Here is a 14,366-nt window from a genome sequence, read left to right on the forward strand (position 1 = left end):
CATCATGTCAAATATTTTGTGCCAAGTCCCTTGGTCCTGTAAAGTTTCTTTTGAGAAATCAGCTGCCAGTCTTATGGGTGCTCCCTTGTAGGTAACTAACTGCTTTTCTCTTGCTGCTTTTAAGATTGTCTCTTTGTCTTTAAACTTTGGCATTTTAATTATGATGTGTCTTCGTTTGGGGCTCTTTAGGTTCCTCTTTCTTGGGACTCTGAGCTTTCTGGGGTTGTATGTCTATTTTCTTCACCAGTGAGGGAAGTTTTCCATCATTATTTCTTCAGAAAGCTTTTTTGCTTTTTGTTCTCTCTCTTCTCCTTCAGATACCCTATGACACAAATGTTTTTACACTTAATTTTGTCCTAGACTCCTTAAATTATTATATTCTTGGCTTCTTTTTTTGACATTCTGATTGGGTGACCTTGGCTTCCCCATCTTCTATAGCTGTGGTTTGATCCTCTTCTTCATTCACTCTGTTAATTCCCTCTAACATACTCTTCATCTCAGACAATGCATTCTTTGTTTCTCAGTAGTTCCCTTTTAAAATTTCTATTTCCATTTTTATGTTTCTTACCTCTCTGTTAAAGTTCTCACTGAGTTCATCTACAATTTTAAGTTCATTGAGCATCTTTATAACCAGTGTTTTGAACTCTGCATCTGTTAGATTGCTTGACTCCATTATTCCTGGATCTCTGTTCTGTTCTCTCATATAGTTTCTGCTTATTTGTCTTCCTATTTTGGCTGTCTTTCTGTGTCTGTTTCTATGTACTAGGCAAAGCTCCTAAGTCTCCCGATCTTATTAGTGTGCTTTTGTGTAGTAGGTGTCTAGAGGCATAGTTCTGAGAGGGGTTCAGCAGCAGGCCAAGTTTAGTCCCAAGCTGTGTACCTCCAGGGCCACTAGTTAAGATTCAGCAAGCAATCCGCAGATGCTGTCCTTATAGTTGCCTCAAAAAACCACACCAGAAACCGAAGTCAGCTGCCACCACTGTATTGACGTTAGCTAAGTAAGGAGCACCAGACTCACTGAGGATACAACTAGATGTGGCTTGAGTGGGGCCGTGTGTTGGGGAGGCAGAGTTTCAGGAGATCTACTGTGTAGGAGTGACCTCTGCTATCCAATTCTATGATGTCTCAGCTATGGCGGCACTTCATCCACACAGTGGGAAGGGGGTGGGCTCAACAGAGGAACAATGGATACCACCAGCACTTCTTGCCAAGATAAAGCCTCACCTCTAGCCTTCCCTCCAACAACCCAGTGTCCCCCTTTAAGTCCCTGGTGCCCCCCACCCAGCATCTTACCAGGCACTGGTGCTCAGAGTGAGTAAGTGAGTCCATCACTACTCGTGGACATGGCCCCTTTAAGAGGAACATCTACAGCTGCCAGCTGCCGCAGCCCTTGCCCCACTTAGCTGCTTGGGATAGGGCAGCCTTGTGTCCTCACCCTATCCTATCACCTCCTGTTGCAGGGTGATTTCTTATTTCTCTTCTTAGTTGTATGGCTTGTTCACCTAGACCCCAGGTGACTCTGCTGTTTGCTCCATGTGTCTGTCATAACTTTGATGTGATCATGAGAGCAGATGAACAAAGCCACTACTATCTATGCTATTTTTCTAAAGATTCTACCAATTTAATTTTTTTTAAAAATTTTATTGGTTAATTCATATCTTTTAGTTCATTGTTAATTATTATAATTTATGTTTTATTAGAAATTATTTTGTTTGTTTCCGAATGTTTTTATATATTTTTCTTAAATAACCTCTAATGTTAGAAAATTCTCTCTGTAATGTTATATCTCTTTATTGTTCCTAATATTTGTTACTTTCCCACCTTTTTTGTTCAGTATTACCAGAGACATATGCCCAATTTTAAAAATTAAAAAAAAAAATTTTAGTTTTGTTGATCCTATATATTTCTTTGTTTTCCACTTCACTTTTACTGTTCTTGTCTTCTTTATTCCAACTTATTTTACAATGTTCTTTTTCTTATTATTATATATATTTTATCAAAGTTATATATGCATATACTTGGAAAGTCATATACTTGTGCAAATAGATTGTTTCATAACAAGACATCTGTCACATTTTCCCATTCTTGCTCCCCAGAAGCAACTATTTTCAACTCCTTTAGTTAATTGTTGTCATTGGTGTGTGTGTTTTATTACTATTTCTTTCTTGTGAAATTTTAAACATTTTATATTGATTTCCCAATACAGGATATTGCTTTCAGTGTTCAGTTATCTTTCACCATTACTCTATCCCCGCCATACATATCTATTTCCTGTGACCTTTCTTTCCAGGGAAGATATATGGTTACTTTGGTTAAATGATAGTCATTTAACCATAATTATAAATATTATTAGGACTATATAAATGTTATTTATCTTGGAGTAATCTTTTCTGCATATATATATATATATATCATATATATATATATATATATATATATATATATATATATATATATATATATATATATAGTTTTCTGGAGTTAATATCTCTGTTTTGTTTTGTTTGCAAGTGTTTCAGCCTCAAATTTTGCTCCATTGTAGAAATAGCTTCATAATATATTAACATATATTAGACTCTATCAATTTTATATTCTTGAAGAAATCTCTTCTGGAAACTGCTGAATCTCTCCCTGCTCTACAGTTTCTCCTCTGAGATTTCAGTCCACCAATCTATTGGGGATTTCCTTCCCTCTTACATTACCTTCCCTCAGCCACCATTGCCTGAATCCCATGTATTCTTTCTTAGTTTATTCCCTCAAAATGGTTAGGATCTTGCATGTCTGGAGGAAAATTTTTTTATTCTACCCTCATACTTATTTGACAGTTTAGCTACTTGTTAAATTCTAGATTGGAATTATTTTCTCAAAGTGATGCTGCTTTGTTGGTTTTTGGCTTTCATTATTACTGGTAAGAAGGTCAATGCCATTCTGAACCTTGAACATTGTTGTTAAGCCCTCTTCTTTTCTCTTCTCTGGCAGCTGTAGGGTCTCTAGTGTTCTGAAATTTTATGAAGACATGCCTAGATTTGAGCCCTTAAATTAGTGAATCCATTTACTTGTGAAACATGGATTATTCAGATAGGGGACACATTTTAAAATAATTTCATTGATGATTTCTTCTCTATTTTCTTGATCTTTGCTTCTTTGTCTTTCCTTAAGAATTCTTATTTTTTAGATGTTAGACTCCCTCATCAGGTTCCCTAATTATTCTTTACCTCTTATTTTCTTAAATTTATCTTTTTTTCTCTGTTTAATGGGAGGTTTTTCTCAACATTGTACTTTAACCATTTTATTAAGGCTTTTCTATGTTTTTATTTCTTTATTCTTGTTATTTCTTGAATCTCATATATATATAGCTTTCTGTTCTTGTTTCAAGGAAGCAATTTAAAATTTTTTTCTACTCCCATAAATTCTGTTTCTTTCATATTAATTGGAAGTTTGTCATTTCTGATTTCTGGAACAGAACACTTAACTCCTTTACTTACAATTAATCTCTTTATTTTCGATCTCTTTCAGTTTTAAATAAATACATTTTAAACTACAAATTTCCTTTTATATTCTGTTTTTGCTGAACATCACCAGTTTTTAAATGTAGTACTTTCATTGTTATTCACTTCTAAATTTCTATTTTGTGATTTCTATTACAGTCTTGTTAATTATGAGTCAGTTCTGAGAGCATTTTTAAGTTTACAAAATTGTTGTGCTTTTAACCAGCATTTTTGTTGTGCCTAATTTTTAATTCAATTTATTGTGATCAGGGAAAAACATGGTAAATATGACAACAGATTTTTACACATTTTCACAAGTCCTTAAGTTCTAGTACATGACTAATTTTTAAAAACATTCTATTTATATTTGGAAGTAATGTACATTTTATATTTATTCTCTGCAAATTAATTTTGTGCTCAAAGATTCTATATCCTCGACAATTTTTGCCTGCTTTCTCTATCAGTTTATGATAGAGATGTTTTTAAATTTCTCATTTTGATTATAGATTCTTGTTGTATATGACTTGAGGCAATGTTGTCAATTGCATACTAGTTAACTTTTAAATCTTTCTGGTAGAATTTGCATGTTATTGCAAATTATCTCTATTCCAATTAGTATTTTTTGCTTCAAATTCTAATTTGACTCGTATTAATTAAGTTTTTGCATCTTTTTATCATTAATATTTGCAGCTATATATTTTTACATTCCTTTGTTTTTAACATTTCTGAGGTGTTTTTTAGTATGTCTTATGTAGTTGAATTTTTAATGTCATGCTCTTTTAATAAAATAGTATAATCTGTTTCATTTATTTTTATTACTAATGTATTTGGACTTATTTTGCATTTTTTATTAACCAATTATTTTTTGCTTTTTTTTCATACCTTCTGTTCAATAGACAAAATTTTCCACTTGCTTTTTTGGAGACTATTAAAATTTTTATTCCTTTATTAGTTATCTTCAAAGTTTAAAAAACACATTCTGGGGGTGGCTCCATAGTGTAGTGATTAGCACGTCTGCTTTATACACAGAAAGTCCTGGGTTTGCACCCCAGGTGGAGCCACAGACCAGGCCTTGGGTGCGCCTGGCCTCCGGGGGCACCAGGCGCCCCGCTCCCCACCCCCACCCCCCAGTGCATGCTGAAATTGTGTGAGAGGAGATGCCCCTCCTTTAGAAATCCAGTTCTTAAGGGGAAATGGCAACATCTATAGGTCATGAATGGAAGTGGAGGGAGGGGAATAAAAAATAAATAAAATAAAATACACATTCTTCTTTAAGTATCCTAACAAAGATTAAAGTTATTCAATATCTGTATCCTTACCCCAACCATGGAAAGGTCCTTAGTCTGCTTTTACTACCCAGTAAACACATTTCTCTAATCTTGATTTTGTTCAGCGTTTTAATTTTATATCCATTTTAAATACAAAAGGTAATTATAATTATTTTAAATTAATAGTTAAATTTATACACATATCATCAGTAGTACAGTATACTTCCATTAGAAAGCACATAATGTCCGGTTGTCCCTCATTCTATGCCATTAACAGCCACTGATGCTCATTACCTATATCCATTAATTAAATAGGAGTTACACAATGATGATGCTTTATTTTTGTTATTCCCTTTTCATTTATTAGTTGCAACACTTTTATAGGTAAAACTTGTTCATCCTGAGGTACAGTTAATATAGGAAAGGCATAATTAATTTTTGATTTCCCCCCTTGTCAATTCAAAATAGTACATTGGTTCTCCAATATCCTTTGAGGATGACCAAAGAACATTGTTAAAAATATTCTTATAAACTCATGGATGTAAATCTATTGCATATTTTTATCCTTCTTGATATTTAGACAGACCATCTTTGATCCATGGAAACCTATATACATTGATTCCTGAGTCCTAAAGACATAATCCTAGTATTCTTTGACAGTTTCTTGCTTTATGTTCAGGCTCATCTCATACATTTCTTGACCAGGAGCTTTGTTTCTTTTAATGGGAAATTAGAGACCACAATATGGGCTATAAAGGGTAGGCTTATTACTTCTGGTTTGTTTGTTTTTTTTTTCTAGGACTTTTAGTGAACAAAGCTAAGAAATATTTTCTTTTCTAAAAGAAAATGTATCTTGAGTTCATAATGATACTTCCAATTCAAAATCAGGGTTATAGGTTTTACCTAACCTCGTTGAACTTGCATCTGTATTTTCTTTCTCCCATGGCCAAAATTATGATGATACCAGCAAATTTTATCTAACAATAAATATGCAACAATCTCAGAACAAACCAGCAAATTATTTGTTTTATCTAACAATAAATATGCAACAATCTCAGAATAACAATATCAATATTACCATCAATATAATTACTAACTAGATTTAGTTTATTTTGCAGTTTCTTTTGTTGTTTTTATTTTTGTTTTTGTCCTTTGGTTTTGTCCCTACTAAGGATGTGTGATCAAATTTCTGTGCTTTTAAGTCAATTAGTACAATCCCTCTATGTGGCTATGCCACCAACTGTATACATGTAAAAAATATCATCTTAATTTCAGTTTTAGAAATTGCTTTTTTTGATCTAATTTTTTCTTTATTAATATATAACATATTTATATAGTTTCAAAGTCAACTGTACAAAACAAGGTATTTTCAATAAAATCTAGCTCCTATTTCCACATTTATAATTAATATTTCCCCTTTCCTAGATAAAAAATGGCATCTGTACTGTTTTTTTCTTCTTACTTTTCTTCTCTAAACAACATATCCTAAGATTAATTCATAGTATTATAAAGAAATTATTTCTTAATCCCTTTTGTACCTGACTTCACTTTTCAATACCACATTTATTTAACCATTTTCCTATTGATAGACATTTGGGACCATTTCCTGCTCTATCATTATAAATAATGTTTCCATGAATATCCTTTTACATATATCTTTTTGCATTTTGGGCAATGTATCTTTAAAACGGATGTATTTTGGAAGTGAGATTGCTGGGTTATAGGGTAAGTGCGTATGTAATTTTGTAGGATAGTGCCATATTTCCCTGTATAGGGATTTTCTATTTTCTACTACCACCAGCAATGTTACCTCACAGCCTCAGCCAATTTTGGTAGCATGAAATGGTCTTTCATCTTGAGTTAACTGTCTTAGTATTAAGGTCCATTTGAATTTTTTTCTGTTATTGTCTGTTCATATATTTATCCAGGTTTTCTCTGGTATTGATAGTCTTTTCTTCTTTACTTTTTGAAGTTTTATATCTTTCACAGTTTATTATTTATCATCTTACTTATGCTGCGTTGCTGTTTTTTCTTTTCCAATGTAATCTAATATATCAGCCTTTTCCCTTATTATTGCTGGATCTTAAAATATAGTTAGAAGGGTTTCCCCCACTCTCAGATTATAGAAGGATTCACCCATGTTTTCCTCTGGCATTTATATGCTTATTTTAAATCTCTGATCCATTTAGAATTATCTTCATTTATAATATAAGGAGTAGATTCCGGTTTATCTTTTTCAATAAGGCTATCTAGCAAGCTGTCACCAACTAAATAAAAGCCCATCTTTTCTCCCAGTGGTTTGAGACATTGCTTTTATTGTGTACTTAAATTTCATATACAATAAGGTGTTTTCTAGATTTTCTATTCTTTTCTTTTGATGTATCTATGCACCAATATCAGAATGCTTTAATTTTAAAGGATATCTAGTATGCTTTAATGTTACCTCCAAATTCATATTTTGAAATCTTCACCTAGATGGTAGTATTAGGAGGTGGGGCCTTTGGGAGTTGATTTGGTCATGAGCATAGAGCCTTAATAAATGGAATTACTACTCTTATAAAAGAGACCACAGAGTGATCCTTTGTTCCTTGTTCCATGTGAGGATGCAGTAAGGAGATGGCCATCCAGGAAACGGGCCATCTCTATACAATGAACCTGCCAGTTCCTTGATTTTGGACTTCCCTGCCTCTAGAATGTGAGAAATAAATTTCTGTTGTTTATAAGCTATCCAGTCTATGATATTTTGTTACAGCAGCTCAAACAATACTAAGACAGTTGGAATTATGTTGCCTGAAATTATGAGACCCGACACCTTATTATGTTGATTCTTTCAATACAAGAATGTGGTATGTATTTCCATTTACTCAAGTCTATCTTTAGTCCTTAAGAGTGTTGTAAAATTTTATTCATATATATTTTGAATATTTCTTGATAAGTTTTCGTCTGGTATTTTATTTACTTTTTAGTATTGCAAAGAAGTTCTCCCCCATTAGATTTTCTAACTGGTGTTTTTAAAATACATATTTATATGAAGGTTCTCTCAGTATTTTCATACTTTAAATTTCTTTACCCTTCCTGAAAGCTTAAATCATAAGTTTAGCTGAATAAAAACGATAAATCGAGAGGTTTTTTTTTCTTCTGAAGATGTTACCCCTTTTTCTTTGTCATTAAATGCTGCTGGGCAGAAGTCTTCTCTCAATTGAATTATTATTAATATGTAGATAATCTGTCATTTGTAACTTTTACTATAATCTCTTCATCTTTGAAATTCTGTATCTTCACTATGAAATGTCTAAATGTGTTTAAATTTATTCTATTAGGTGCTAAGTGCTTTTTATTCTCCACATTCAAGCTTTTCCTAATTTAAAAATTCTCAATAATTATAGCTTCAAATTATTGCATCACACCATTCCTTCCATTCTCTTGCTCTGCAAATACTATTTTACAAATGTGGAAGCATCACGTTCTATCTTCTGTATCTTTTATCTTATTTCCCAAGATTATTTCATATTTTACTAATTTGCTTTTTTGGTCTAGTCTTTAGGTTATTATTTTAATTTTCAGATTAGATGTCTAATTTCCAAGATTCAAGTGCATTTATTTTCAAATATATCAGATCTTTAGAAATATCTATGTATTTTTATTTCTTAATTCTTTTAGTCAAAGTTATGCTTTCATGTATATTTTTGAAAGCTTTCGACCTTTTGTCAGATTATTATATAAAAATAATTCCCTGTGGAGTAAATTTCTGTTTCAACTGTTTACTTTGTTGATTTTCTTTCATACCATTATATTTCTTCTTGTATTTTGGAATTTTGATTTGTAGCCTCATTTTTTTTTCCCCTTTCCCTTACTTGCCTCTGTATTCTCCTCTTTATTTTGGCATTTTTATAGTTGCTTGTTCTTTTCCCTTTGGGCTCTGTCCAAAACTAGATTTAATAATAACATATTAGGATTCCTGTCTTGTAGTGATCTTGGGGGACTTGACAGATCCAGTTAAAGCCAACAGGTAACTTGGTTTAATACTAGGTTCCAAGGCTGTGTGTCTGGACTTTTACCTTCCTGGGACTGCAGCTTTATTATAACTCTAGCCTTAGGCAACATTTGGGGTGATTTCTTTAGGCTCCTTTCAAGGGGATGAGTTGGGATCCACATCCTGGCTTCTGGCTTCACATTGTGAACCTACCTCTATTTCCCCGACTTATCTAAATCACTCCAGTCTTGTTGGCCATGCAGGAGCTAAATTTCTGGCAAAAACCATTGCCTGTTATTGGGCCCTGGGTTCAGTTAGGCCATAGCATCAGTGTATTCTGGTTCATGGATATATGTCTCTTGGATATGATCTCAACTACATTTTTTCATTTTTTACTCTTTACATCTCAATGCATCATTGTATGTGTTTGGATCAGAGAAGATTTTCACAGCAAGGAGTCACTGAGAAATTTTAATTGGAAATCCATCTGATTCTGATTCTTTTTTTTATCAGTACATTTAACATCAACCGTGGTTATATATGATTGTCTGAGCCCATGTCACATGCCTATATCAAAACTTTAAAGGAACCTAAGGGACTTTCCTTTCTTTGCCTCTCTGGTGCTGTAGGCGGGCCTTGGGGTTGCATCTGCTCTGCCACCTTCCTGGGCCCAGCCGACTCACATGGCCTTGGAAAGGCCGGCTGCGCTGAGGAAGCGGCGGCAGAGGTGGCAACTGTGGCCAGGAGGTAGCAGCCCGGTGAAGGACAGGACGGCTGCCCTCTTAGGCAGCTGCAAAGGAAGAGAGAAATGGTGGAGGCCTCGGCCGCCACTATAGCCACTTTTGCAAGTGTGAAGATAGCCCCAAATTACTGGAATATATTTGTTCCAGGTGTTAATCAGGCTTCATTGAAGAAGTGACAGATGATTCCACTTTTTTAGGTGGTGGTGGCAGCCGGATAGACAACAGCACATCAACACATTTTGCAGAGTTTTGGTGCAATTTAGACCACACAATGATTATATAAGATTTTAGACCATTTCTAAGTATCACTCCACTGGACCAAGAAAATAGAACCACTGGGAGAGATCCAAACTCACACTGACTTCTGGAGACCAAGTCTGCCTCCAAGACTGCCAATGACTCAGAGATACAGGTCACAAGGAAGTACTCATCCTGATAGAGCTCCAGCTATTGAAGGAATACTACAACAGTTCTTTGCAAGATTCTTTCAAATTCTGCAGTTCCTGGATCCTCACACACTTTTTCCTGGAGCAGGATACTGCACTCCAACCTTGGGGACTATGCCTGGGGTTAGACAGGGCTTGATGCCATTGTAACCCAATTTTTAGGACAACACAGGGCCTCCCACAGCTGACAAGGAAAAGATCACATCTCTTCCAACAGTGATAGTAACTCAGGAACAAGTTGATATGGGTTTAAAGTGTTCAGTATACAAAGAAGATTACACAGTTGAAGAGGAAGATAAGCAGTTATCCTGTAACCACTTCTTTCACAGCAGTTGTATTGTGCCCTGGTTAGAACTGTGTGATACATATCCTATATGTAGGAATAGCTTAAATGGTGAAGACTCTACTTGGCAAACCCAGAGCTCTGAGGCCTCTCCAAGCAATAGATTTAGCATTACAGCCAACTAGATGACCCATGGATTTTCTGAAGCTAAGGACCATGTCTGAGCCAGGCTGTGGTACTTCTTATCATAGCTGTAAATTGTTATCAAAACAAAAAAAAGTAGGTGCATTTAGGAATCATATAAGAAACCTCAACCCATAATATTAATGCAGTGTTTTTCTTCTCTAAATTTAAAGTTAGCATCTATAGATGGAATTGTATCTACAACCAAATGCCTCTTATACATGATTTCAGAGTGATAATTTTATAAGTGTGAGACTTAATTGTGTGTGTTTTCCCTGCCAGAATAGAATCGGTTCCTTAAAGTCTAGCTAGGGTCCTGCTATCTGTCATGTTATTTTGTAATGGATGCTTTCACCTTTTTGTCCAGCCTCTACCCTACCATTAGTGTACTTTACAGTAAATACAGTGGAACAAGAGCCCTAAAGTCCTGCTGACGTAAAGTCTTTGTTTTAATTGTACAAAAGCATATACTCTTGGCCACATTCACTGTGAATTGAGGTCAGGTTAATTTAGGAATCTTAGACTAATGACTCTGTTTTGTCTTGAACTCTCAGAAAGCAAATTAAAGAAAAATTACAGGGGAAAAGAGAAAGTGGCTTATCATTGTACTCTTTTGGTTTTCTTATTTTAATTTTTAAAGACTACTTTACAAGATGCAGTTTCCACAGAAACCAACATGGCATGTCTTAGTCTTCTGTTCGTAGGAATCTGATTCTGGTGACTTTGGGGGAATAATGTAGGCAGCATATAAGCACATAAAGACAAATGTTTGAAATCTTTGGTTCTAAAGTTTTTTTTAATGATTCCCTAACTCGTTTATTATCTTTTGCCCTGGGGATCTTAAAATAATTTTCCTTACAGAAATAGAATTGCTTCATTACTGCTTCTACAGTCAATTCACTGTTTTTAGTAATTGACTGATCTTTAGGAATTGAGATTTTATATTGTCTCATTTTAATTTTTAAGTCCTTTAATCATTTCTAAACCTTTCTGTTGGCTTGCTTCTGGCTATATTTGGAATCAAATTGATTATTATGATCATGTCTAAAACAATTTGGCCTAGGAGAGGTATGCTTTATTTTTTTTTTAGCCTAACAATGTCCCATGTACTTGCACATACTCTTTCAAGCATTTGAAGATCAAAATGTCCTTGGAACCTCAAGATTTCAAAGGGAATTGATGGGGACATGTAACCACAGTTGATGCATCAAAAAAGGTGACAGTTTATATGGTCACATCAGCCCTTCATAGTTTGGAATGATGAGAACAAGGAGGCCACTTTTTGGTGAATCTCTTTCTCAGCTAGGAGTCTTTTCTTAGTTTTTGTTGACTATCATATACGATACACTGATTTTGGGGGTGAGGAAGGGGTTGGAGATACCTTTGTATTTTGGTAGATGATAAAGGAGTAGGGGAAGGAAGAGAGAAAGTGGGAGAGTGGCTCACTAAATTAATAGCCTGCTAGTTGAAGTTGTGACCATAAAGTATGATTCAGGTTGGGCCCAGAGGTAATAAAAGGTGTTTTTTTTTTTCATAACAAAAAGGAATCTAACAATTACCTGGCATTTCAGCTCCTATAAGGAGATAAATTTCTGCTTTCTACCAAAACTCATAATTTGGTTATTTTCCAAACTTGGAAAGGGGATTCAGTTTCAAGGTTGCCAAACCAAATAACTACTATAGCATATGCCCTAGAAATCTATGAGAGATATTCTCTGAGTATCACATATATTTATTCCTTTCTGTACAAAACCACATAACTATTCAAGCATCAACAGCTAAAGTTTAATTTCCATGCAATGCAGAGCCACATTAAACACAGCTTTTTGTTAAATGTATGATTGAAATGAACAGTGGACTGATTTTATACTTTATAATAGCTTTTAATCTGCATTGGTTGGAACTCTAGAGGTTCATCTGTTTTAACAGAAGACTGTCAACTTTATAATTTTATGGCACTACTGTAATTGCAGGTTTTTGTCATATTTGTAGTATTCAAGCTGAAAATATTGAGAAAAATAATCTATAAAGAGGTTTGAGATGACATCGACTTTCTATCAGTTATTATGCGATCATGGATGCCTGAGTATAATGATTTAATTATATGGAACTTGAGGCTATCTTTCCAGTTTCCAAACTTGTACACTTTTGGTATCAGAGATAATGGGGAAAAGAAGAATGAAGTTTCCAGAGTTCCTTACCCCTCATATCTGAGGAAAAATTTTCTTTGCCTTACGCCCACTGGAAAAGATTACCATTCCTTTGGTCTTGCAAGGAACTCCTTTTGTAACTTCTATGTTGAAAGTAAAGGTGTCCTAGGAGCCTTCTCTCAAATCTTTGTCAAGAACTTTGTGCTTTCTTTTTATGTGCCATGTGTGAATGAATATATGGACCTCTCTTCTTCCCCCAAACCTGAACCTATCTCCAATAGTCAAAGCTGACAAGTTTTCTGGCAAAACTTTGGAGTCGAATTCCAACATGATGTTAAGTTGGCTTCCTGTACTGATTTTCATTAATGATTAAGACAACATCCAACTTCATATAGGGACACTCCATTTTAAAGTATCTTCACCTTAGATTGTAACTCATCTGTAAAGATTGTCTATAGTCTCTATAATATGCCTGATTACTGATTCAGCATGTTCTTAGGGAATTCTCTTTATTTTCTTGACCCTCATTTAAGGGAGACTATACAATATGATCAAAAATTCTCTGTGCATTCATCAGAAGATTTATTGATTGGCTGGAATTTGAAGATATTCTATCAACTTCCTCTCTGAATATTCATCCCCTATTTTTTTTATCATTTGTTGTTTCTGCTTAGCTATATTTTTACCACCTCTAGCTGGATATTGATGAATATCATATCAAGATGAATTTCTCCTTACCCTGAATACTAACAACACTTTGACTAAAAGAGGTAAAAGTACAGTAAGAGGCAAATGAGCCTGGAAGCCAAGCTTGAGAGTGAAGTAAGAAATGTGTGTTTTTGATCTAGGAAAAACAATTAAAGATGCATATATTTGCTAGTATTGTCTCCTCAAAGAAAGAGTCCTAACATTAGCTACTAGTGCATTTATTAGCTTTACCATGATACCTAGCATGTTGTGAATGTTCAGAAAAGGTTACATTCAGCTTCTCTTTTATATTCTGTTGTGTTAAAATCAAGGTTAAAATAAAAATATAAAAAAGTGATCTACATTAAACTATTGTGATTGATGATATGATAAAATATATATTGAAAATAAATAGTTGGAAAAAAGATTTTTTAAGAAAGTGAAACAAATATTTTAGAATTTTCTAAATAGTTATAAATTTTTAATAGAATAAATACATTAAATACTTTAGTTAAACCTCCATATTTTTTGCTCATTTTTTTAGTATACATGCTACTGAAACAAGTATGCTTTTGCTCACTTTTATCAGGTTGTTTTATTTATTGTGGGGTTTTCAGAGTTCTTCATATATTTTGGATAAAAGTTCTTTTTCACAAATCTTGTCTCAGTCTCTTGACATTGATGGATTTTTGAATTTTTTATTTTTTATTATTTTTTAAATGCATACAGCACTTGGTATTCCAAGATGGTCTCCTATCCAACTGCTAACCAGGCCTGACCCTGCTTAGTTGTCGAAATCAGACAAGATCAGGCATATTCGGGGTAGCATGGCTGTAGATGAGTTTTGGAATTTTGAACCAGCCCCTCATTCCTAGGATAAATTATACTTAACTAAGATACATAAATTTTAAAATATGTTTCTCAATACAATTTTCTAATATTTTCCATCTATGTCCATGAAGGGTATTGGTCTATGGTTCTCTTTCTTTGTATTTATTTTATCTGGTTTTAGTATCAGGTTAATATTGATCTCCTAAAATTGTAATGGAAATTGTAATCTCCAAGCAATCAATAAAAATAACTTTGAAAATACATAGTGAAAGAAACAAGAATGGAATATAGATGGTACACTATGAAATATCTCT

At 33.9% G+C, this 14,366-nt stretch overlaps 1 pseudogene; it reads left to right on the plus strand.

Annotated features, from left to right (window-relative positions):
* Positions 1-9,285: 9,285 nt before the first annotated feature.
* On the plus strand, positions 9,286-11,207 carry LOC107505704 (annotated as a pseudogene).
* Positions 11,208-14,366: the final 3,159 nt, after the last annotated feature.

This window comes from Rousettus aegyptiacus, unplaced genomic scaffold, assembly GCF_014176215.1.
Source record: "Rousettus aegyptiacus isolate mRouAeg1 unplaced genomic scaffold, mRouAeg1.p scaffold_m13_p_9, whole genome shotgun sequence".
Taxonomy (NCBI): domain Eukaryota; kingdom Metazoa; phylum Chordata; class Mammalia; order Chiroptera; family Pteropodidae; genus Rousettus; species Rousettus aegyptiacus.